Raw genomic sequence first — 25,305 nt, 5'->3', positions numbered from 1 at the left:
AACTACAGACAGCCTCTGGCTAACAGCCAGCAGTGAATCACTGTCTCTATGAAAAAAAAAAAAAAAATTAGCCAGGCGTGGTGGTGCGCGCTTGTAGTCCCAGCTACTCTGGAGGCTGAGGTCCCAGCTGAGTCCCAGCTACTCGGGAGGCGGGTCCCTTGTTCAAAAAGCATGAAGACTTTACAGATGGCGACAGCCTCTCGTTGAGCCCAGGAAGAGTCACCTGAGCCGGGGAGGTGGAGGCTGCAGTGGGCCAAGACCGAGCTGAGGATGGAGACAGCAGGGCTGGGCCGCTAATCCCTGAAATACAACTAGGCCTGTTCACAAATAGCTGCTTCACCAAGACCCTCCAAGTGCTCCCCATGGGGGCCTTCCCACCATCCAGCAGTGGAGTGGGAGGTCCCGGCCCACAGGTGTCCCCGGGAGCCCACTCCAGCACATGGCAGTGTCCATCTGGCTGGTCAGTGCAGGCTGCCACAAGCAGTGAGTTATTACGCATCTTACCCTGGTTAAGCAAAACAGCCACAAAAACGTCACCAGCTCTGCCAACCTGCGATGACCCCCACCCCATGTTGGACACACCTAGTTTGAGAACATCCCATGTGTGTGAAGACCCAGTCTGACTTCTGCTCTACACCTGGTCCCGTTAAACCTATTGACAAATGGGAGAAGACAGCCCTCCAGGGTACATGTTCAAGCTGGTTAGGGGGCAGAGGGCAGGGCCTTGGGCCACGCACGAGGGGCATGCGACCTCTGTGGTTTCCCCGCACGGCTGAGTGCGGGGCTGAGTGAGGGGCTGTGGTGCCGGCTACAGAGTCATGGGGTTGGCACCTTGTTCCACTGGTCTAACCCCAGGCAAGCCCACTGGAGACAGCCTGGAGTGGCTAAATATTTGAGAAAAAGAAAATCTGGCTTCTATCCCAGCTCTGCCACTAATTACTCATATCAGTATTTGGGAAAGTCCCGGAACTTCACCAGGCAGAGCTCCTGCAGCTGTGAAATGAAGACAATTGGCTCGCAAATCTTTCCTGGAACCGAGCCCCACCTGAGGCAGAGGAAAACCAAGTTGCATCCTGATTCGTCTCCTCGGAGTGGAAATTGTCTTCGAAGACGTCTGTGTGATCTCTGAAGGCTGTGGAATATAGTCGTTCTGTTGCATAAACTGTCCACGTTTGCTTTAAAATAAAAAGAAAAGCTTGGCCCCATGACCTTGATACTGAGAAGACGTCCAGTTTGGAGGCTCGTGGTGGGGTTTCCCCAGGCTGGCCCCACACTGCCCCAGGCTCTTTCAGCCCAGCCCTTCTGTCCCTCCCTTTGGGACAAAGGGTGAAGGGAAGGGTCAGGTGCTCAACAAATGTCCCATCCTCCACTCTAGTCTGTAACTTAGGGGTCAAGAGGACTACTCCCTGGGTACACGTCCCAGCTCTGTCGCCACTGGCTGTGTGACCTCAGGCAAGTCACTTAACCTCTCTGTGCTTCTCTTTCTTCCCACAGAAAACAGAGACAATAATGACATCCACTCAGAGAGTTGTTGTGAAGCTTAAATGAGCTGCTATACAACGTTCTTAGAACCAAGCCAGCGGGGGGAGAACGTTCAGTAAGTGTGGTGTGCGTTTTGTTCCTTCTTCCTTCAAAATCTCTTTCCCTCCTTCCTCTCCTGTCATCACTGCTGCCTTTAAACTCAGAGTCATTTCTCTTCCAATTTTATTTTACTTTTCCCCAATTTTCTTGTCTCCTTACTTTCTCACCCTTTTGTTTTTGTTGTTCTATTTGTGATCTGAAAATGACCCCCGGGGCTGGTGCTCTACATGGACAGCCTTAGGGTCACACGCCCTTGACTGCTGGGCCCCAAGTCCAGGAACATGGCCTTCCATCAGGAGCTCACCTCGAACCCTTCGAGCAGCGTGGGGGCACATGGGTGAGAGGGAGGGGACCATAGGGAGGGGTGGGCACGTCGGTGAGAAGGAGGGGGTGAGAGGGAGGGGTGGGCACGTCGGTGAGAAGGAGGGGGTGAGAGGGAGGGGTGGGCACGTCGGTGAGAAGGAGGGGGTGAGAGGGAGGGGTGGGCACATCGGTGAGAGGAGGGGTGACCTCCTCCAGGAAGCTTCCTTTCTAGGGAGATGCAGGGAATTGGGGGCAGGCAATACTCAGAGATCATCAAAATATACCACTAAGTAATGTATATGTTCGTACGTAGTGCGGCTTATGTGTGCATGGAGGCTTGGCACACATTGTCTCTAAGGGGCTGTACTACATACAAACATATACATTAAAACAGTAATTTAGCACGGAAAATCCTTATTTATATATGTAGAATATCACTGCCCTGGGGAGCCAGGAGCATCCTCTGCTTTCACCCGTTCCCCAGCAGCCCCTTAGCTCCCCAGCCCCAATAGAGACTAAGGAGTGGTGGTCAGGGGGGCAGGTGTTTACGCTGTGATGTGAAGTGAGGGGGTGCAGGACCCAAACCCACATACTTTGTCTCATGCTTTAAAACAGCACATACTGCCTGCAGCCAACACTGAAAAGACACCAGCCTGTTACAAGAGATTTTCTCTGGATGTTGGAATTACAGGGGCGATTAAGCTTTTCTCTGTCTTTTGAAGTTTCAGGACATTTTAGGAGGAATATGTATATATAGGTTTTGTATAAAGAACCAGAGCCAGTGAGTTCATACCCACAGCGCTGACACTGCCATGGCAGCCGGGACGCTGTAACTGGGGTCTCTTGGCTGACTTGGAGCACCACAGGCTGGGGGCATGGAAGGGGACAATATGCAGAGCCTGGGACCAAAGGGTAGAAATGTGGACTTTATCACAGGGGCCAAGGGGCCAGTCGGGGTGATGCAGGGAGGGCGGGCCATCCCCTTGGGCACAGTGTGGCTACATGGGCAGTGGCACTCAAGAGTCAAGGAAGGAAGACCAGGAGAAAAGGAGGGAATGGGACTCTTGGCCCAAACCACAGTGGGCAGCCCCCAGGGGAGCATTGCCAGCCTGCATGGGTGACGTCAGAGACTCAGTTGTGGGGAACCCTTGAGGCCTGCCCTGCCGTGACGACCTTTGAGCATAGTCTGCTCGGCAGTTCCCTTAAGGACTCAGCAAAGAGGCTGCAGCAACCACCCCAATGTGAGAGGCTCCCACGCAGCTCCAACTTGGAGTCTTTCCCACGGCCCCATCCCAGCCCTCCAAGAACCTCCTTCTCCCCCCAGAGCCAAAACGCCCTAAGACGCCATCCATGCTGCTTGTTTCATGCGCCCCCAGTGCAAAAACTGGAGCAACAGTGCTGGTTTTGGAATTTGCCCTGTTTGAGTCTTTTCTCTTTTTTTCTTTTTCTGGTGTGTGTGTGTGTGTGTGTGTGTGTGTTTCTTTTGAGTCGGAGTCTCTCCCTGTCACCCAGGCTGGAGTGCAGTGGCACAATCTTGGCTCACTGCAAACTCCGCCTCCTGGGTTCAAGCAATTCTTCAGCCTCAGCCTCCCAAGATTACAGGTGCGTGCCACCATGCCCAGCTAATTTTTATATTTTTAGTAGAGACAGGGTTTCACCATGTTGGTCACCATGTTTCACTCCTGACCTCAGGTGATCCACCTGCCTCAGCCTCCCAAAGTGTTGGGATTACAGGCGTAAGCCACTGTGCCCAGCCTGAGCCTTTTCTTTCTTTCTCTCCTTTCTTTCTTTCCTCCTTTCTTTTCTTTTCTTTCCTCCTTTCTTTTCTTTTCTTTTCTTTCTTTCTTTCTTTCATCTTTCTTTTTCTTCTTTCTTTCTTCTTTCTCTCTCTTTCCATCTTTCTCCTCCCTTCCTTCCTTCTTTCTTTCTTTCTTTTCTTTTTTTTTCTCATTTCTTCTTTTTCATGTTGGACAGGTAATGTGCCCAGTAGCAAGGTTTGAGGGAGGCACATCCCGCCCAGGAGGATGAAATCTCGGTTGTCCTGTTGATGTGCCACAGGGGATCTGTTCGAGCCTTTCCATCCCTGGCTCCCTGCTTTCCACTCTGCAGTCCCCTCCCTGGGAGCTGGGGCATCCTTCCTGCTTTCTCTTCTCCTCCCACCTGACCATGGTCCTGGCTTCTGAGTGAGGGAAGATCTAGAATCCCTTTAGGCCAGTGCACGACGAGCCATATGATTTGAGGGGACCCAGTTCAACACAAACATGCGGGTCCCTTGCTCAAAAAGCATCACGACTTTGCAGATGGCAGCAGCCCCATGTTGAGCCCAGTGCCCAGTGCCAGGTCCCAGCCCAGGAGGCTGAACTCAGGCCAGGGGCTGGCCCTGAGGGAACAGGGAAGAGAGGGGTTCAGCTGCCTTGGGGACTGGGGTGTCCCAAACAAGTGAGGACCAGCTGTGCCTGCCAGTTCAGAGCAGGCACAGAATAATCACCCCGGGAGCGGAGGCAGCAGCAGGATTTGGACCAGGTCTGGAGGTTATTTTCCTTAATCTGCAAATGAGGAACGTGAGGCCAAGGATAAAGTTAAGTTGGTGCAAAAGTCATTGCGGTTTTTGCCATTACTTTCAATGGCAAAAACTGCAATGATTTTTGCATCAACGTAATAAAAGCTACAGCCATCATCTGTCGACAGCCAGGCCTTGCGTTTTCTTTGTAACCCACCACAACCCTATGGAGGGCTGCTCCCATTATCCCATTTTACAGATGAGGAAACTGAGCTGCTACAAGTTGCCACTCCCAGAAAGAGGCAGAGCTGGGTTAGACCCCGGCTCCAGGCTGACTCTGAAGCTGGTGGTTCCACCTCCCACTACGGTGACCTTCCAGACCCGCCCCACGTCCCAGGGCTCTGATTCAGTCTCTTCCCCCTCCTCAGCCCCTTTCCCAGGCTACAGGCAAGCTCGGGCTGCCCACCCAAGGCCTGCGGGCAAAGACTGGAGGTGCCAGGCTCCAAGCGGGCAGTGGGGCTGGGATGGAGCTGTGTGCAGGGCGCGTGTCCAAAGCCCCTGCACAGTGGGTGGGGGCCAGCCTCAGGCCCTGCAGGCCCTGGGTGAGCGCAGCAGGCACAAAGGGCCCTGTAACCTGAGCCTGTTGACTTTGGGGAGGAGCCCAAGGGAGCCGAGGCCTCACACACCGCCGGCAGGGGTTAAAAGCAGGCTGGCCCGGATTCGAAGCGTGTTGAAGCCTGACCTGAGATACGGGGAGAAGACAGCAGCAGCCCCGGGCTTTGTTCTTGGGATGTTTTGGATCGGGATTTCTCACTGTCTCCAGTTAAGGAAGTGTGGGGCTCTGCGTTCTTGAGGTTTCACAGCTATTCCCCGGGAGGGTGTCCTCTCCTCCTCGCCTTTCCCTGGAACATTTCTGGTTTTTGCAAATGGCCCCATGTGCTGAGGGTCGAGGCAGGCACTGGCTCTCTCCCTGTGTGCAGGTGTCTTCCCCACTGTCGCGCGCTGAATGGTGGCCCCCAAAACGATACGTCCAAGTTCTAAGCCCCGGTACCTTGAAGGTGACCTTATTTGGGAGTAGAGCCTTTACAGATGGAATCAAGGCAAGGTGAGGTCAGACCTGAGTACGGTGGGCACTAAGTCCAAAAACTCCGGAGAAGCAACAGACACAGAGACACGAGAAAGGCACATGAAGGTGGAGGCAGAGACTGGGGTGAGGCAGCTCAGGAGCCAGGGATTACAGGCGTGAACCACTGCACCCGGCCGAGAACTGCTTTTTAAACAGCCAACTGGGGCCAGATGTGGTGGATCATGCCTGTAATCCCAGCACTTTGGGAGGCCAAGACAGGCAGATCACCTAAGGTCAGGAGTTCGAGACTGGCCTGACCAACATGGTGAAACCCCGTCTCTACTACAATACAAAAAGTAGCCGGGCATGGTGGTGGGCACCTGTAATCCCAGCTACTAGGCAGGCTGAGGCAGGGGAATCGCTTGAACTCCAGAGGCAGTGGTTGCAGCCAGCCAAGATTGTGCCATTGCACTCCAGCTTAGGTGACAGAGCAAGACTCAGTCTCAAAAAATAAATAAACAAAGATAAAGTAAAATTAAAAAGCCTACTGGCCCTTTCTGTTCCCAGGAGCCCTTCCCTTTTACCCTGCCAGTACTGTACTTGCTGCCAACATCCTGCGGAATGTGGCGACATTAGCAAAAGAGGAGAGCTTGGGCACACCCTGCACTGTCGGCTCACCAGGCCTGCAGCAGACCCAGGTCCTCATCTGCACCCCTGTAGTTCCTCCCAACACACCAAGATGGGTTGTGGAGAGACCACGGGTCCAGCGGGGCTGAAGAGCAGCCTTGGCAAGTACCTTTGTTCTTCCAGCACACAGGAAAACAGGCTAGAATAGGACTGTGTAAGAGACCCTTTTTGCAAACAGCAAAATTGACAAAGGTAGGGCAGTCCTGCCTGTCCTATTTTGCCTTTTCTCAAACAGAAGGATTCCCTGTTGTCATGGATTGAATAGTGTTCCCCTAAATTTCGTGTCCTACCTGGAACCTCCTAATGTGACCTTTTTGGAAATGGGGTCTATGCAGATGCGGTTGTTTAAAGTCCTGGAGGGGAGATCATCCTGGAATACCCACATGGGCCTTGTGTCCAAAGACTAGTGTTCTCATAAGAAGACAGGACACAGCGAGACAGGCGGCTGCATGAGAAGACAGGCAGAGACGGGAAGGCTGCAACCATACACCAAGAATGCCAGGGACTGCCAGCCACCACTAGCAGCGGGGAGAGAGGCTAGGGGTGGTCTCTCCCTCGGAGCTTTGAGAAGGCACCAACCCTGCCAACACCCTGATTTTAGGATGTTGGCCTCTAGAATGATGAGATACTACTTTTTTGTCGTTTGAAGCTATAACGTGTGTGATTTTCTGTCATGGCAGTACTAGAGGCCTAACACACTTGGGCATTCTGTCTGATGGGAGATCCCAGTCACCCCCTACTTTTAAAGCCCTGTGATCATAGGGCGTCAGAGGAGCAGCGTGTCTTGGAGAACTGCTAGTCCAGAGTCCCTGTCCTGTGTTCCATGACACCCGATGTCCTTTAAGAGGGGAAGAGGTTGGCTCACGTCTGTAATCCCAGCACTTTGGGAGGCCGAGATGGGAGGATCACGAGGTCAGGAGACCGAGACCATCCTGGCTAACATGGTGAAATCCCGTCTCTACTAAAAATAAACACACACACACACAAAACTAGCCGGGCATGGTGGCGGGCGCCTGTAGTCCCAGCTACTCGGGAGGCTGAGGCAGAAGAATGGCGTGAACCTGGGAGGCAGAGCTTGCTGTGAGCCGAGATCGCGCCACTGCACTCCAGCATGGGCGACAGTGAGAGACTCCATCTCAAAAAAAAACAAAAAAAAATGGAGAAGAGGTGCCCTGAGAGAAAACACTCCGGGTTCAGTAAGGTGGGGACCACCTTGTATCAGCTCTCTGCTGTAGGGAAATTTATACCAGCACATCACAGGATCTGAGACGTCTTTGAGGAAACGAAAACCTCAAAGCCAGAGGTTTTCAGGACAGAGTTCCAACAGTAGGATCTTTTCTTTAACGCCCACTAATGTACCAAAGAAAAAGAGCCATGGAGTACATCTAGGGAGTACTGAGTGTGTCCGTCCATCCTCGTGCTGCTATAGAGAAATACCTGAGACTGGACAGTCTATAAAGAAAAGAGGTTTCATGGGCTCACAGTTCCACAGGCTGTACAGGAAGCATGGCAGCCTCTGCCCAGCTTCTGGGGAGGCCTCAGGAAACTGACAATCATGGCAGAAGGCAAAGGGGACCCTGCATGTCACACGACAGGGCAGGAGAAAGAGAGAGCAGGGGCAGGTGCCACACACTTTTAAATAACCAGATCTCAGGAGAACTCTGTCACAAGAACAGCACTTGGGGATGGTGCTAAACCATTCATGGGAAACCACCCCCTTGATCCAATCACCTCCCACCAGGCCCCACCTCCAAAACTGGGATCACAATTCAACATGAGATTTGGGCAGGACACAGATCCAAACCATGTCACTGAGTTAGTCCAACATGCTCAACGACTAGATGTTGAAACCAGCCAGGCGGAAGCAACTCACTCTAATCCCACTGTGGGTTCTAGAACTCCGGTCTCTCGATGCTGGTCCACACTGTAATATACTGGGAAAGAAGGGAACACTGGAATGAATATCTGGAAGATGTGAGTTAAAGTCATTTATTCCTTTTTTCAGCACAGAGGTGAGCTTCATGCAATGGTATAGGATTTAGATATGGGGAGAAGGATATGATGGTAAATTCCATGGCCATTTCTATCCTGAACTATTTTTCTGGGCACCAGTTATTGCTTGGTGGAGTGGCTGTCTTTCTAGGTCAGGAAGAGAGAACGTGGCCTAGCCAGGCCCAGAGCATGGTTATGCTGCCAGATCCTGGGCCATGAGCCTCTTGTGGCACCTTGTATTTGAGATGTGGCTGGTCTGATGGAAATGTGCTTTTGGGACGAGGTGCACACTGGCTTCCAAAGGCTTAGTGCAGAAGAAAGACTGTCAAATGTCTCATTAATAGTTTCTATATTGTTACATATTGGGATTATGGTATTTTGAACATATGCGGTTAAATAAAATGCATCATTCAAGTTAATTTTACTCATTTCTTTTTACTTTTTTTTTTTTTTTTGAGATAGAGTCTCACTCTGTCTCTCAGGCTGGAGTGCAGTGGTGCAATTTCAGCTCACTGCAACAGCCTCCACCTCCCGTGTTCAAGCGATTTTCCCACCTCTGCCTCCCAAGTAACTGGGATTACAGGCACACCCCACCACGCCCAGCGAATTTTTGTATTTTTAGTCAAGACAGGATTTCACCATGTTGGCCAGGCTGATCTTGAACTCCTGGCTTCAAATGATCCGCCGGTCTCAGCCCAAAGTGCTGGGATGGATTACAGGTGTGAGACACCACACCTGGCCTCTTTTTACTTTTTTATAAGATGGCTCCTAGGAAGTGTAGCACTGCCTTTGTGGCTGCTGTCTGTGGCCCCATCGTGTTTTTGTCAGGCAGTGCTGTAGCCAGGGTTCAGGTTTCCTAACAGGCTTGACAAGGTAGGAAGGAGGGGACTCACCTTGGCACCCTCCAAGGAACCCCACACAGAAGAAAGATTTCACCTTGCGCATCCTGGAAGACGTAAGGGGCACGTTCCCAAAGAGGCTTCTTCATGGTGTTCACATTTGGGTACTAGGCCTAGAATGGGGCCACTCTAAGAGAGGCAGTTAATTAATGTGTCTCCAGTTAGGACGGCCTGGAAGGGAGCAGGCAGGCAAGAAACAAAACTCCCATTCCTCTTCTCTCTCCACTCAGATACAGCATGTGAAACAGGCGTGGTCCATATCAGATGCAGTACACTGGGCAGGGTCTAACAGGATAAGAGTTTCATGCACGATGGGACAGCATTCATGGCCCACAAAAGCTTGGGGTTGACGACCGTGGGGTAACAAATCTCGTTACTCTTCCAGTCTCCTGCAACTGGTAGAAGCAGGTCTGTGTGCTGCACTTGGTAGGCAGAAGGCTGTGGAGTCATTGAAGAAGGACTGTCTTCGGGCTGTTGAGGCCCCTGTCTGGCCTCGTGCAGTGTGGAGGGCATGGTAAGAGGTCCCCAAATGCCTGCTGATAGGAGGCAGCTTGTCAGGTGTTTCATACGCTAGAATAAGCTCTGCTTATAGCCTGTGCAACCGCACTCACTGCCCTAAAGGCCTGGGAATAAGTTGAAGAGCCTCCTGTGATTGCAATCTAACCTTTATTTTATGGAGTAAGACATTTTCTTGAGCTGTTAAAGATTTAGGTGCACAGCCCTGTCCAGCCAACACCAGCTGCTAGGAGGCAGGGCAATGAGAGCAGAAAGGGGAGATGTAGCACTTTCAGCCTGCAGGGGGCAGTGTGGCACATGTCTACTCGTCCAGTCCCCTAGGTCCTCAGTTCCCTAGGAAATAGAAGGTCCACACCAATGGCCACAGTTGCCAGTTGCGTATTAACAAAGTCTGGGTGGTGCTTGGGGAGTTTGATTGTTACTTTCTTAGAGGCGATTGTCAATGGTAGGAGGAACACAAGGACTTGAGGTGATTTAAATCCTCTAATTTCTAAAAAGGATTGATTCTCTGTTTCATGATCCAAATTACAGGAATGTGCTGAGAACAGCTCATGAGAGGATGTTAACAGTTTTGTGCAATATAATGGGTCATTAGAAAGTTAAAAAGGAGGCTGGGTGCGGTGGCTCACGCCTGCAATCCCAGCACTTTGGGAGGCTGAGGCGGGCAGATCACGAGGTCAGGAGTTCAAGACCAGTCTGAGCAACAAAGTAAACGTGGTCTCTACTAAAAATACAAACAATTAGCTGAGCATGCTGGTGTGCTCCTGGAATCCCAGCTACTTGGGAGGCTGAGGCAGAAGAATCACTTGAACCCAGGAGGCCGAGGTTGCGGTGAGATGAGATTGCGCCATTGCGCTCCAGCCTGGGTGACAAGAGCGAAACTCTGTCTCAAAAAAAAAAAAAAAAAAAAAAGTAAAAAAGGAGAAATAACGGAGTGGGGGGAGTAAGCCAGGAGCAATGAGAAGAAATGACAATGGGGTCCATGAGTTAAGGAGGGAATCATGTGCATGCAATGAATTATAAATTATACAATAGTAAGTTGTTGTAAGTGAGCCTCCTCAAGAAGAAAGGTCTTAAGTGTAATTCCAGGTGAGAGCTGGACAGTGCCAGGAGGAACTGCTTCTGTTAGCTCTGCCAGGATGGATGTCTGCTGGGACATCTCAGAAACTTCTCCAAGGCCTGTTTACTTTTGTTTATATTTGTCTAATTATCTCTGTTTAGTGAGTATTGCAAAAGCATGACTTACAAGATAATGGCTTCCCTCCTCTCCCAGGGAATCTGCCTCTGCAGGGTTTGTGGGCAGCCAAGGCTCAGCTGACCACTGCAGATGGCCCCCACCTCCCATACGGAACAGATTACTGAGCAAAAAGGTGCAACCACTGAAGCCCATGCCAGTTGTTTAAAAAGAGAAGACTCAGAACTCGCACACACCTTTTAGATGCGTTTCTCTCAGATACGGCAGCTTCATCCCTTTCTTTCCTTCTGGGCTTCCCCTTCTGAACAGCTGCCTCAGCTGGTGTTGAAGCCCAAGGAGAGACCTCTCGAGGGTGCTCGATGGGTTTCCTTCTGCCTAGCGATTCCACTTGTGCCTTAAGTGTATAAGACGGTGTGTTTTACTGCACTGTGTTTTATATCATCTTAATTTTTCAATCACATCTAGAGGCACTGCTGGGTCCTGTGCAAAGGAGGTTGGGAGCCTCAGTGTAAAGCAGAAGATGCATTGGCCACAGGCAAGATGGAGGCCCTGGGCATGGCACCTTCTCTCTAGCTGTGGCAGCAAGTGCCAGTCCCTCAAGACTGTGGGGTGCAGCCCAGCGGCTGGGGCTCCATCACACACATTATACATGGCAGCTGCAAGTCTGCCACGTATGTGTTATGCATGGCAGCGGGGGCTCTGCCACACACATGTTATGCATGGTCTGGTCTTATTCTCTGCGCTGGGAAGATGCACCCATGACCACTCACACCAACAGGAAGGGAAGGGTCTCTCTGTGATTCCTGTTTGCTGGAAACCAGCATATCCTGAGTGCAAGACAAACACCCGGGCTCAGAACTGAAGCTTCCAGAGGAGGGCGCTCTCTCCCCTGTCTTGACTGGTGTTGCGACATCTGCCATGTCTGCCTAAGAAGGAGGTCATGCAGTCCGCTGTGGACATCCAGAACTACAGATCCTGAAGACAAGGCAGCGCCCCTTCTCAGGGAATGGCAGGGGCAGGCGGTAAAACTCCTGACGCCCACCTCTCATTCCATTTAAACATATGCTCAGTGTCCTTGGGTATTCCTGAGGGTGACGTGAACTGTTCTCTGTCTTTGTCTGGGGCATTGCAACTGACGTTTTCTTTTCTTTTCTTTTCTTTTCTTTTCTTTTCTTTTCCTTTCTTTTCTTTTCTCTCTTTTCTTTTTTCTTTTCCTTTCTTTTCTTTTCCTTTCTTTTCTTTTCTCTCTTTTCTTTTCTTTTCTTAGCAAAGCTGTCCCCTGCCAAATGCCTTGAATTCAGTTGCTCAAATCCCTGCCTTCCTGAAATGCTGAAGGGGCTGAGTATGAGCAAAGCAAGGACTGGAGGTTGAGCTCTCTAGGGCTGGGGACAGTTGGGGGAATATTTGGGTGGGAAGAGTGAACAGCGTCACTCAGAACTAACGGCAGGGGGCACTGTGGCTGCACAGCCCGCCGCAGTGAGCGTACCTCTCACCCTAACAGTGCCCACAGCCCCTGCCATCCAACCAGGGCTGGGCCTCAGCCTGGGGGTCAGCTTCTGTGTGGTTTGGTTCAGAATGTGTCCTCGTAAGAAAGGCAGCAACTCCCAGATTCCTTCCCTGCCCTCTGCCAGGAAGTCTTACTGCCCAAACGCCCAGGAATGTGCGTCTGCCTCCAGCAACTTCAGCTGCAGGGGCTGGACCCGGCTGTGATGCTGCGGCAGCTGATGGGATCCTGGAGCACAGTGTGGGAAGCCAGCTCCTCGGGTCTGGGAATAAGCCCAGGCAATCGGGCTCGGGCTTGCTCTGCCTAGCTGCCTCCCCTGCAGCGTGCGTGAACGGGAGGCCAGGATGGCCAGAGGCCCCAGGAAACGCAGGTCTCATGGGAAAAGGTTTCAGTTTCAACTTCTGGCTGTGGATGCTCTGGGCGATTTCATGCATTTCCATGAGTTCAGAGAATGGAAGCTCCCCTGGCCCCTCTCTGCGACTCTTTGTAAATCAGCTCGCTCCTGCTATTCATTCATCCGTTCGTTCATCATTCCACAAGCGTGCCTCATCAAATCCCTGCTGTGTCCAGGCTCAGGGCTAGTTACTCCATGGAGACCAGACCAGTCTTAGCCTCTGCATTGATGAACTCAACCCAAAAGACACATGAAAAGATAAACCACGGTGTGACAGGCGGACGACAGAGCCTGCGCCAAGACATGGGCACCTCAGCTTGATATGTGGAGAGTGTCGGCTGCAAACCTCCCTGGCCTCGCCACCAGACGCATGCTAAGATGGCCTGGTTACACTGGGGAAAGTTACAATGGGCCGTTGAAATGCGTGGTGTGATTGTCGCCATGGATTTTACGGTCTGGTGGCCTGTTCCGTGCTGGTCAGGCTGACGTCTGTGCTCGGCACAGCATGGTGAGGGACAGGCAGGTGTGGTTGATGCCTCCGGGAGGGAGCACGTCACCCAGGAAAGGGGGCAGTAAACCAGGCAACGGGAGCTGCAACGGAGCAGAGGCCACGGAAGGAGAAGCCCCACTGGGGAGCACACCTGAGAGGGGCAGTGGGAGGAGTGAGGCCTGAAACTGGAGAAGGAGCGGCAGAGCCCCAACAGAGGACAATAGAGAGACCTGAGTGGGGAAGAGCTCGGCTCCTTCCAGTCCCCCAGGGACCCTGGTTGGGGCAGAGAAGCCATTCGGTCTGTAAACTCGCAGTGCCATCATGGCCCTGGGTAGACTTTGGGTCTTATTCTAGGAACCGTGGGGGCTTGGAATGTCCTGGATGCCACTCTTTCCTGTGTTGCAGGCAGAGTGAAGACCCCACCACCCCACCAAGATGCCCCCATCCTAGCCCTAGTTGTGAGTGTCTTACTAACTAATTAGTGTGATACTGGGAAGGTAAATGTGACCACCGAGATGGCAACTAAGTGGCTAGTTAGTGTCTTCTGTATCCTTCACGAGTTTCTTTAATCAGACACAAGCAAATTAAAAAATAGACATTTTTATTCCCATTGTGCATGTACATGCGAGGCACAGTTCTGCATACTTCCATGTATTCACTAATTTAGCCTTCACAACAGCTCTGTGTGATGAATAAAGCACTGATTCCAGTGTACAGATGAGAAACCCAGGCACAGAGAGGTGAGGTGCCAGCCCAAAGCCATGCAATCATGCAGTGCTCACCACTTATCCTCACACCGCGCTGGGTGCCTGAAACCGCAGATGGTACTGAACTCTACACATGCATACCTAGGATGAAGCTTAATTTATAAATTAGACACAGTAGGAGATTAAGAACAGTAACTAATAATAAAAGAGAACAATCATAACGCTATGCCAGCATCACTACTTTTGTGCTTTGGGGCCGTGATTAAGTGAAGGATGGGCTACTTGAACACAGCGCTGTGATACTGGGAAGGTGGATGTGCCCACTGAGATGCCAACTAAGTGACTGGCAGGTGGGTGATGTGCACAGCATGTGCATGTGATGGACAGAGGGAAGCTTCACACCTGAGGCACGGTGGCATGTGAGTTCATCATACTACTCAGGATGATGTACAATTTAAAACTGATACATGGTTTGTTTCTGGAATTTTGGGACCTCAGTTGCCATGGGTCACTGAAACCTCACAAAGTGGAGCTGTGGATAAGGGGGTGGGGGCACTGTAAATGGTCTGGTCTGGGCGCTCTGCCCAACTGTGCCATGGCGTGATCTCAGCTCACTGTAGCCTCCTCCTCCAGGGTTCAAGCCATTCTCCTGTCTCAGCTTCCTCCTGAGTAGCTGGGATTACAGGCGCCCACCACCATGCCCGGCTAATTTTTGTATTTTTAGTAGAGAGGTTTTTTTGCTGTGTTAGCCAGGCTGGTCTTGAACTCTCGACCTCAAGTGATCTGCCCGCCTTGCCCTCCCAAAGTGCTAGGATTACAGACATGAGCCACTGCACTGGACCTCCATTCTTTTTTTAACTAAGCAAGACCTCATATCATTCCTTAGTATATTAGTTACTGATTGCTGTTGTAACAAATTATCAGATGCCTAGCAGGTCAAAACAACTCAGATTTATTATCTTAGAGTTCAAAAGCCAAAAGATAGATGTATCTTTTGGTGAAAAGTCTAAAATGGGTTTGATTGGGATGAAATCATGGTGTCAGCTGGGCTGTGTTCCTGCTGGAGGTTCTGAGGGAGAATCCATGTCCTTGCCTTTTCCATTTTCCAGAGGCTGCCCCAATTCCTTGGCTTGTGACCCCTCCCTCCCTCCCTCCTCAGGGCCAGCAGCAATCTCATTACTCAGACCTCGCCGCCAACATCATTTCTCCCTCTTTCCTGCTTCTGCCTCTGTCTTCATCAACTAGAGACCGCCAGGATTACAGTGGGACCACCCATGTAACCCAGGACCATCTCCAATTTCAAGGTTCTTCCTTTCACCACCTTTACAGAATCCCTTTTGCCATATAAGGTCACATATTCACAAGTCCCAGAGATTAGAACAGGCACATTTTGGGGGCCATGATTCTGCTCATCCTAACTGGAGAACCCCCTTATTCTTTTCCACAGGTAAATAGCATTTTATACTGGGGGAGTTCTGTAAAGGTTTAGCTCCCCCTCTATTAAGAATATTTGGCTTCTGATCATTCTCAGCAAACTATAGCAAGAACAGAAAACCAAACACCGCATATTCTCACTCATAGGTGGGAACTGAACAATGAGATCACTTGGACTTGGGAAGGGGAACATCACACACCAGGGCCTATTATGGGGAGGGGGGAGGGGGGAGGGATGGCAATTGGGAGCTATACCTCATGTAAATGACGAGTTGATGGGTGCAGCACACCAACATGGCACATGTATACATATGTAACAAACCTGCACGTTATGCACATGTACCCTAGAACTTAAAGTATAATAATAATAATAAATAAAATAAAAATAAAAATAAAAAATTCACATTTTTACAACATAATTAAAAATTAACATTATGACACAGAAATGAGATATTAAATTATAACAACAGTTTTTAAAAGTCATGTATGTGAATAAGAAAATTATTATAAACTTAATTTTTAATGTTTCTTCACTAAGCAAAAAAACACACCAATGTAGCCATCTTAATAATGAATTCTTTTTTGAATGAAGTAATGAGAAACTTTTTAACAAATAAAATCTATCTTACCATTAAAAAAAAAAAGAATATTTGGCTTCTGGCCAGGGGCTCACACCTGTAATCCCATCACTTTGGAAGGCTGAAGCCAGAAGATTATTTGAGGCCAGGAGTTTGAGACCAGCCTGGGCAACATAGCAAGACACTGTATTTAAAAGATATTTAAAGTTTTTTTTAATTAGCCAGGTGTGTTGGTGCACACCTGTAGTCCCAGCTACTTGGGAGGCTAAGGTGAGAAGATTGGTTGAGTCAGTGAGTTCAAGGCTGCAGTGAGCTGTGACTCTTGCCACTGCACTCGAGCTCCAGCCTGGGAAACAGAGAAAGACCTTGTCTCAAAGAAAAAATAAAGGGAATATCTGGCTTCTTCCCAATCTTTCACCATTATTTAAAATGCCACATGAAATCATTTCATGCACAATATCATTTTGCACCTGTGCAAACAGAGCTGGAGGGCAGATTCCCGGAAGCCATAAATGTCTGGTCAAAAGGTGGATATGCATTCATAGTTTTGCTGGAAATTGCCACTTGGCCTCCAATCTGTACTCTGCTAGCAATGTATGAAAGTACAGGTTTCCCCACTGCCTGCCCAAGAGAGTGTGCATCTCACTCTGTGTTGTTGCCAGTCCAGAAGAAGCATATGGCAGAGACTTTCATTTGAGACCCCATCTTTCTGTGTGGTTTGGCAGAGGACTGGGGGAACATTCTTATACTGGCTCTAGATGGAATGCAAGGACACTGCATTAACTTATGACTCAGTAAAGTAATTTATTTTGGGGAGCTAAAATAATCAGTTTGCTACTTTCTCGTGATTTGTAACTTGAAGCAACATGAAACTGGGAAAATCAAAATGGATAGCAAGACTTTTAGACAATGTCTGTTCAGTGATGTTTCAAACATATTTTTGGCAGGAACTAGAAATCAGTCTATGTAGCCCAAGAATGATGCCAATTCCATATTCTGTGTTGCTGATTATAATGGAAGCAAAATGTTCCTGTGGGCAGATGCAAAAGCAGCCATCAGCTCTCAGATACGGGAGCAGATGAGCTGGAGATGTCCTCACGTGAGCACCCGCTGCTCTTCCCCACGCTGTGGGCAGCTTGCCTGTGGGAAAGGCCAAAGATTCCTTAAAAAGAGATTCGAATCTGCTTAAGTGCCAGGATAAGCATTTAATCAGGAGCCCAGCATCCTGCTCCCCAATGGGTAGGGAAGATTTTCTAGGCCTGGAAAGTTTTTAAGAGATAATGTTATTCTTAGTCATAACGAATGAAAGACAACCCACACGTCCAGCCAGGCAGGATGGCCAATGGGCTGTTCAGTTGCCGGCTGCCTTCCCAGCCCTCCAGGACAGAGTCTCCTGTGATTCCTGCAGCAGCCCCAGGACAGAGCCCTCAGGACCAAGGTAGAAAGTGCTTGGGCAGGGCAGAGGTCTCCCAGTCAGCAGGCAGAACTCCTGGGACCACGGGGTCAGATGCGGGGCCTGAGTGACTCCTGAGTCACCATCCTCTCCCCTCTGACATCTTCCACCCCAATGCCATGCTCTGGCCACGTACCTTGGTTTCCCTTCCTACACTTCAGTGGTCTAATAGGATAATTCCAGGAGCCCCTAATCTAGCTCTGGTCTGCCCCTCGTCTGAAGACTAGATTCCTCCACTCACTGCCTAATACACTTGGGCTTCATCCTGTGAATGAACTAAGTTGTTCAGAGCTACAATCAAAGCTGTGACCAGGAATTCTCACAGCCCCTGGGATCTCTCACCAGCTCCAACAAACTTCCCACCTCTCCAAGTCAGACCAAGCCTGAGATGTGTACCATTCAGCTTAGCCTTCCTTAAACCAGCATTTCCCAAGCTTACATTTAGAGATCCTCTTTTTTAAAAAATCCTGTGGATTCCCAAGTTTTTGTTAAAGTATTTTTATTTTACTGCTACTTCTATGTGTAGCAACACTAGAGAAGGTACAAATATATTATGCTGATAGGTCTTTTAGTTTTTTGTTGTTTTGTTGTTTTTCTTTTCTTTTCTTTTCTTTTTTTTTAGAGACAGTCTTGCTTGTTGCCCAGGAAGGAGTGCAGTGGTGTGATCACAGCTCATTACAATCTCAATCACCTGGGCTCAAGTAATCCTCCCATCTCAGCTTCCTGAATAGCCAGGACCACAGGTGTGTGGCACATTGCCCAGCCGTGATAGGTCTTATTATGGCAAAACCTCGTCTCTATTAAAAATACAAAAATTAGCCCGGCATGGTGGTGGTGCACATCTGTAATCCCAACTATTCAAGAGGCTGAGGCAGGAGAATCGCTTGGACCCAGATGGTGGAGGTTGCAGTGAGACAAGATTGCACCACTGTACTCAGCATGGGGAACAGAGTGAAACTCTAAAAAAAAAAAAAAAAAGACAACACCATGAGATTAACCTGTTTCCAAAAAAGTGTTAAAAACTTTGTCAATAAAGCTCTAAAAGTGGGACTCATCTGCTGTTGCATATAGGACTAAGGAGCATGCTCAGGACACGGATGGAGGGCTGAGGGCTGTGTTAGGGCCTCTATGAATGTTCACATCCCTCCTTAATTTATATGTTGAATCCCTAACCCCCAATGTGATGGTACTTGCAGATGGGGCCTTCGGGGGTGATTAGGTTTAGATGAGGTCAAGAGAGTAGGACCCTCATAATGGGATTAGTGCCCTTATAAGAAGAGAAAGGTCGATTGATCAATCTGTCTCTGTGTATCTATCTATCTATCTGTCTCTGCAAATGCCCCGGGAAAGGCCTTGTGAAGACCTGTGAGAAGGCGGCCGTCTGAAAACCTGGAAGAGAGCCCTCTCCAGAACCCAACCACGCTGGCACCCTGCTCTCAGACTTCCAGCCTCCAAAACAATGAGAAAATAAGTGTCTGTAGTTTCAGCCACCTGGACATGGTATTTTGTTATAGCAGCCTGAGATGGCTGAAACAGAGTATAAACTGGTGCAGTCTTTGGGAGAGCATCTTAGCAATGTCTAATAAAATTAAAACTGTTCAGATCCATTGATCAGCTTCTGAAATGTTTCCATCATTACACAAAGACATGAAAGCATGTGTACTGTGTCTTTATTTATGTGTGTGTGTACTATTTCTTACAGTATGCTTTATAAGAGCCAAATTTGAAAACAACCTGAACTTCTATCAGCAATGTTTTTATCACATAAACTATGGCACATCTACCAGTGGAATATAGCATATGACTTGAAAGAACAAGTCAAGTCATGTACTTATGTGGAAAGACATTTGAGACACATTGCTATGCACGTTGCAAAATGCTAAATATAAGAGCATCCAGCCGGGCATGGTGGCTCACGCCTGTAATCCCAGCACTTTGGGAGGCCGAGGTGGGTGGATCATGAGGTCAGGAGATTGAGACCATCCTGGCTAACATGGTGAAACCCCATCTTTACTAAAAATACAAAAAATTAGCCAGGCGTAGTGGTGGGTGCCTGTGGTCCCAGCTACTTGGGAGGCTGAGGCAGGAGAATGGTGTGAACCCGGGAGGTGGAGCTCACAGTGAGCCGAGATCACGCCACTGCACTCCAGCCTGGGCAACAGAGCAAGACTCCATCTCAAAAAAAAAAAAAAAAACAGAGCATTCATGGTTGCTTTTAAAAATTAACATCTGCTTTACAATGTGGAAGAATGTACAGCAAATTGTTAAAATGATCAATTTGGGAGGAGGTTTAGGATTATGAAAGATTTTCACTTTCTACTCCATATAGATCATGATATGGTTTGGCTGTGTCCCCACCCAAATCTCATCTTGAATTCTAACTCCCACTTCCCACATGTCATGGGAGGAACCCGGTTGGGGGTGATTGAATCATGGGGGCGGGCCTCTCCTGCCCTGTTCTCATGATAGTGAATGAGTCTCATGAGATCTGATGCTTTTGAAGAGGGAAGTTTCCCTGCACAAGCTCTCTTCTCTTGTCGGCCACCATACGAGACATGCTTTTCACCTTCCACCATGATTGTGAGGCCTCCCCAGCCATGTAAAACTGTAAATCCAATAAACCTCTTTCTTTTGTAAATTGCCCAGTCTTGGGTATGTCTTTATCAGCAGTGTGAAAATGGACTAATATGGATGGTAAGAAAGCACGATAATTTTTAAATTCTCTATCAGTGTGCACAGGGTGCCAAGCACTATTCTCAGGGCTGGTGATACAGCCGTGATCGAGCCCTACAGGTCCTCACTGCTGGGCGGATCTTTCACTGCAGGAGACAGGCAATAAGCACATGGAGGTGCAATGAAGGAAGACGACTGAGTATGGCACGGGAGATGAAAGCAGAGATGAAGGTTTCCATTTGAGCTTCTTCTTCCACCCTTTCCCACTTGTCTCCACAGGGAAGGAGTAGAGAAGGCAGATTCCTCCCTGTTGGCAGAACGGGAGGCATCAATTCTAGGCAGGGAGGCTGAGGAGCAGGTGTCCTGGTTCAGAGAGGTGTCTGTCCAACCCCTGTCCTGAGACGTGCTCTGTGGTTTGTGGTCTTTGGGGTGGCCACAGGACAGGCATCTCTAAGGGGGCATATGAGCAGAAGCCAAAGGAAGTGCAGGACATAGAAATGTTGGTGTCCAAAAGGAAGTTCCAGGCAGAGAGAACAGGAAATGACAAGTGAATGAATGAACCAGTGAATGGAGGTCATTGCTGGCCAAGGGGCCCCACACATGGGTGAGCAAACACCTTATTGTTCTACCACAAGCCCCATCTCTCCTGCTATAACCGTTTAGTGAAGGGGAGGTGCCTTCCCTGCCCACCCTGCCCGGCGTCATGGATCTCAAGTTCATTTCCACCAGGACAGCACTTGGCACCCCCAAGGCCCTCAGCCTGCTGTCCCGTCTGAGCCTCTGCCACTTGCACAAAGGAAAAGGATGGTGTATGCCCCTCTAGCTCCAGGGTCCTGCTCCTGGGGCATGTGGGGTGCCAGTGGGGGGCTGCAAGCCTGACTGCCTCCAGCTCAGAGGAAAACCTTTCTCTAACCCACCCAGCTGGCCCCAGAAGTGCCTGGCCACCTTTGATACATGGCCAACCAGAAGATGGGGGGCAGGTCCCAGGGGCGTTGGTTGGAGGGAAGTCCCAGGCTTGGATGGCACCTGCCCAGGGAGTCCCCTGACTGCGGCCACTCTGAGCCCTGAAGCTGTCAGTCACTGGCTTTGCCAAGGGTTGGAGTCTTTCTCCTTCCCTTTAGTCTTGGCGATGTCTGCAGGGCCCAGCTGAGGAGAAGGCACTGGGCGGGGGCAGCACTTGGGGTGAGTGGTCTATCTACTCAAACATTCATATGCATCTTTAGCAACAAATCAATAAGGAAGTGGTAAGCCCAAGGGACATTTCAGTGTGTGAGGAGCAAGGTCAGGTCCTCTGCTTGTCCCGTTCTTTCAATCTGCTTCCAGATTCCATTAGGAAATCGATCATGAGGTCTTGTAAAAAGAATTTAAAATATATTATGCAAATTAATAACCTCTGTTAATCTTTTAAAAAACAACCTTTGGCCGGGCGCTCATCCCTGCAATCCCAGCACTTTGGGAGGCCAAGGCTGGCAGATCACTTGATGTCAGGAGCTCAAGACCAGCCTGGCCAACATAGTTAAACCCTGTCTCTATTAAAAATCCAAAAATTAGCCTGGTGTGGTGGTGCACGCCTGTAATCCGATACTCCAGAGGCTGAGGCATGAAAATTGCTTGAACCCGGGAGGTGGAGGTTACAGCGAGCAGAAATCATACCACTGCACTCCAGCCTGGGCAGCAGAATGAGAATCTGTCTCAAAAAAAAAAAAAAAAATTACTAAGACTGTATTGTGTGCTGGATATTTTACTTAGATTAACTCTGTGTCTTTCAGCGCCAGATAAGGCAACTCTTCTTATTTAATAACAGGAGCCAATGACTGGGGGAGCTGGGATTCAAAGCCAGGTCTTACCCGGATGTACAGTACCACCTGCCTCCGCCGGGTGGACCCTGCCCAAAAGTGGCTGCCCCAACACAGCTTGTTCAGGATAGTATTGGAAATCCACAACCCAGATCCATCATCCTGGGGAACCCCAGGACAAGCACATCCCCTTCCACCAGCCTCACCCCGAAGGCAGAGAGGCCAAGACAGCTGGTGCCTGCTGCTCTCTGAATCCATTCTCCTGTTGAGCTGAGGCCCATTTTCACAAGCACACCAGGACATCAGGAGAGAGGAATTCCCTCTGGACAATCCGGGTCTTCTGGGCAAGCAAATCTTCCCCCTTCCGGAGGCGAAGACGGCCACTGGGTCTGGACACCTCCACTTATCACAGGGCCAGGAGGGCTTCGGGCTATGTTATTACTATTGCTGTGATTATTTCTCTTTCCTCTTTCCTAACTCAGTTACTTAGCCAGTTGTAACAAGGTAAGATGGAAGGAAAATGTGCCCTACCTGGCTGATTCATGGATAGGATTTGTGGCCTTCTGCTCAGGGAGAGCCTGTGGATACACCATATGAGTGTCCTGTCCTAAAAAATTATCACAAACTTGGGGGCTTAAAACAAAAGTGATTCATCTTTCCACAGTTCTGGAGGCTAGGATCCTGAAACCAAGGTGCCGCTGGGCCCTGCTCCCTCAGAAGGCTCCGGGGTGGAGGCGGAGGTGTCATTCCTCATTTCCCCAGCCTCTGATGGCAGCTGGCGTTCCTCAGCTTGGAGACGCATTGCTCCATTTCTGACTCTGTTGTCGCATGGCTGTCCCCCTCTGTGTGTTTTGTGTCTGTCCTCTTTCTGTAAGGACACCAGTCATACAGGATTTAGGGCTCACCCTAATACACTGTGATCTCATTTTAATTAAATTCATTGTATCTGCAAAGACCCTATTTCCAATAAAGGTCCCATTCTGAGGTTCCAGGTGGACATGAATTTTGGGGAACACTGTTCAGCCAGTACATACACCATGGAGGAGAGGCAAGAGACACCCAAGTCTTAGACATGGTCCTCTCACTCAGCAGACAGCACTGAGCACCCACTGGGTGAGAAGCAGGGAGCTCCCACCCACTCCTGTTCAGCCGGGATGGGCAGGGGACGATCCAAAGCTCTTTGAGTGTGACTGTAACAGGAGAAAACGGCAATGGAGGGATGGAACAGCACCAGTGACCGTGAACAAAGCCGCTCCCATCTCTCACCTCTGCGGCGCTGGCCTCCCCGGCCTCACCTGCCAGCGTGAGCTCACCCACGAGGCTCATTTCTGAGCAGCCCTTCCTGGCGTCTGATCTGACTCAGGACTGCGGAAAATCCCTCGTGGCTCAGGGCATGGGCGGCTCAGCCCAGGGTGGCCCTCGTGGGGGCTGAGTCAGCAGAGAGGGCCATTGCTGAGGTGGTGACACTCACACGTGTGTCACCGTTTATGGAACACGCACACTGATGCAGGCAAACCCAGAGCCGGGCATTTGAGGCCAACTTGAACAGGAAGGAAACACGTTCACAACACTTCCCTCACCAGAGGTGGTTCCTGGGCGGACTGCGTATTCAGATCAGCTCCGATATTGAGCAGTTTTAAAGCTATGATTTCCTGGAAAATGTACTCAATTTCTCTAAGCCTATGCTTCTCATTTGCAAAATGGGTACATTCATCCCTAATCCATAGAGTTGCTATGAGAATTCCATGAGATACTGAGTAGATATCACGTATTTCAGACCTGACTCATGACAGGACCTATCGTCTCATCTGTTCTTCTCCCCCGTAGTCTTGTGCAGAGTGAACGCTGAGAATTAGAACACCTAACGGTTTTCCTTTCTGTCCACACAACCTCACGATTTACCAAAAGCATTTTGTGTAATTTCTCTTTTTCATCTTTCTCATGAAGTGAAAATAGTTTTCTCCAGCTGACCTTTTCACCAGCACTTCCAAGCTCCTCAGAGCAAGAACCCACATACCAATCTATGGTAGTCCTGAACCTTGGAAATCACACGGCCGCATCTGCAGAAGGATAAATCCATGCAGACAGCAGAGGAGCTGGTGCAATGGCCCAGAGGGAGCAGGACAATTATTTTTTGAAGAATCTTGTCTAACTAAATTATCATCATTCTCTGCATCCTCAGCCATTAATGACCCTCAGTTCTGTTGAGGTCAGATAGTGTGAAATTGAACTGGTAAGTCCATTTTTAAAATCTATGTTGCTATTAATGTGATAAAAACCACCTGCCATAGCAAGGAAAAGAATCTCACTGTTTTCTGGGGTTCCTAGCTTGTCAGAGATGAGTGGGTGACTTCTTGGCTTTTTCCTTAATCTGATGAAAAACCTACCCAAACCCTTCTTTGCTTCTGCACGAGGGGCTGGGAAACTACAGCCCTGGCCCTGCAGCCTATTTTTGTAAATGTTGTTTTATTGGAATGCAGCTACACTCCTTCACTTACATATTGCCTAAGTGTGCTTTTATAAGACAACTGCAAATGTGAGTCTTTTCCACAGAGGCCTCATGGCCCTCAAAGCCAAAATTATTTACTGTATCATCTGCCCTTTGCAGAAAAAAATTGCTAATTTCTGCTCTACTCCAAGGATCCATTAGTTATCTTATTTCTTTCTTTTTAAAAATAATCTTTATTTTTATAACTATTTTAAGTTTTGTATTAGTCCATTTTCATGCTGATAAAATCATACCCAAGACTGGGAAAAAAAAGGTTACCTGGACTTATAGTTCCACATGGCTGGGGAGGCCTCAGAATCATGGCAGGAGGCGAAATGCACCTCTTACATGGTGCTGGCAAGAGAAAATGAGGAAGAAACAAAAACAGAAACCCCCCATAAGCCCATCAGATCTCGTGAGACTTATTCACTATCATGAGAATAGTATGGGAAAGACTGGTCCCCATGATTCAGTTACCTCCTCCTGGGTCCCTCCCACAACAAGTGGGAATTCTGGGAGATACAATTCAAGTTGAGATTTGGGTGGGGACACAGCCAAACCATATCGGGTTTGTAGGAAAATTACGTACATAGGACAGAGAGTCTCCCCATATTCCTTCTCCCTCACATACATTTGCCTATACTCAGCATCTTGCATTAATTAGTGTGGTTCACCGGTTACAACTGATGAACCAATAATTATAGATTATTAACTACAGTTCATAGTTCACGTTAGGTTTCACTCTTTGTGTAGTACATTTCCATAGGTTTTAACAAATTGTTTTATTTCTTCATTCAACATGTTATTGTTACTTTTTAATTATGAAAGTAAGCACATGCTCATTATAGCAAGTTTGAACAATATAAACTGTGTAAAGGAAGTGAGGGAAGGTTCCCCACTGTACTTTCCGGGTCAATCCTAACACAGCTGACCACCTGCCCTTCCTGAGCTGTTCCCACACACACAACCCTGACACTCGTGGGAGTCTGGGTTTTTTCTAAATGTGGAACTATGCTAGGCAAGGTGGCTTGCAAACTTGCTTTTCCCAC

The 25,305-nt window shown here is 49.2% G+C and overlaps 1 non-coding gene across 1 annotated transcript; it reads right to left on the bottom strand.

Annotated features, from left to right (window-relative positions):
* Nucleotides 1-3,848: 3,848 nt before the first annotated feature.
* Nucleotides 3,849-3,947, bottom strand: LOC126951890 (small nucleolar RNA U13). Its single transcript, XR_007724724.1, has one exon. It is a non-coding gene; the product is annotated as a small nucleolar RNA U13 (small nucleolar RNA).
* Between the last annotated feature and the right edge of the window lie 21,358 nt (nt 3,948-25,305).

This window comes from Macaca thibetana, chromosome 3, assembly GCF_024542745.1.
Source record: "Macaca thibetana thibetana isolate TM-01 chromosome 3, ASM2454274v1, whole genome shotgun sequence".
Taxonomy (NCBI): domain Eukaryota; kingdom Metazoa; phylum Chordata; class Mammalia; order Primates; family Cercopithecidae; genus Macaca; species Macaca thibetana.
The sequence above is the reverse complement of the archived record's forward strand: the minus strand, read 5'-3'. Positions and strand labels throughout refer to the sequence as shown.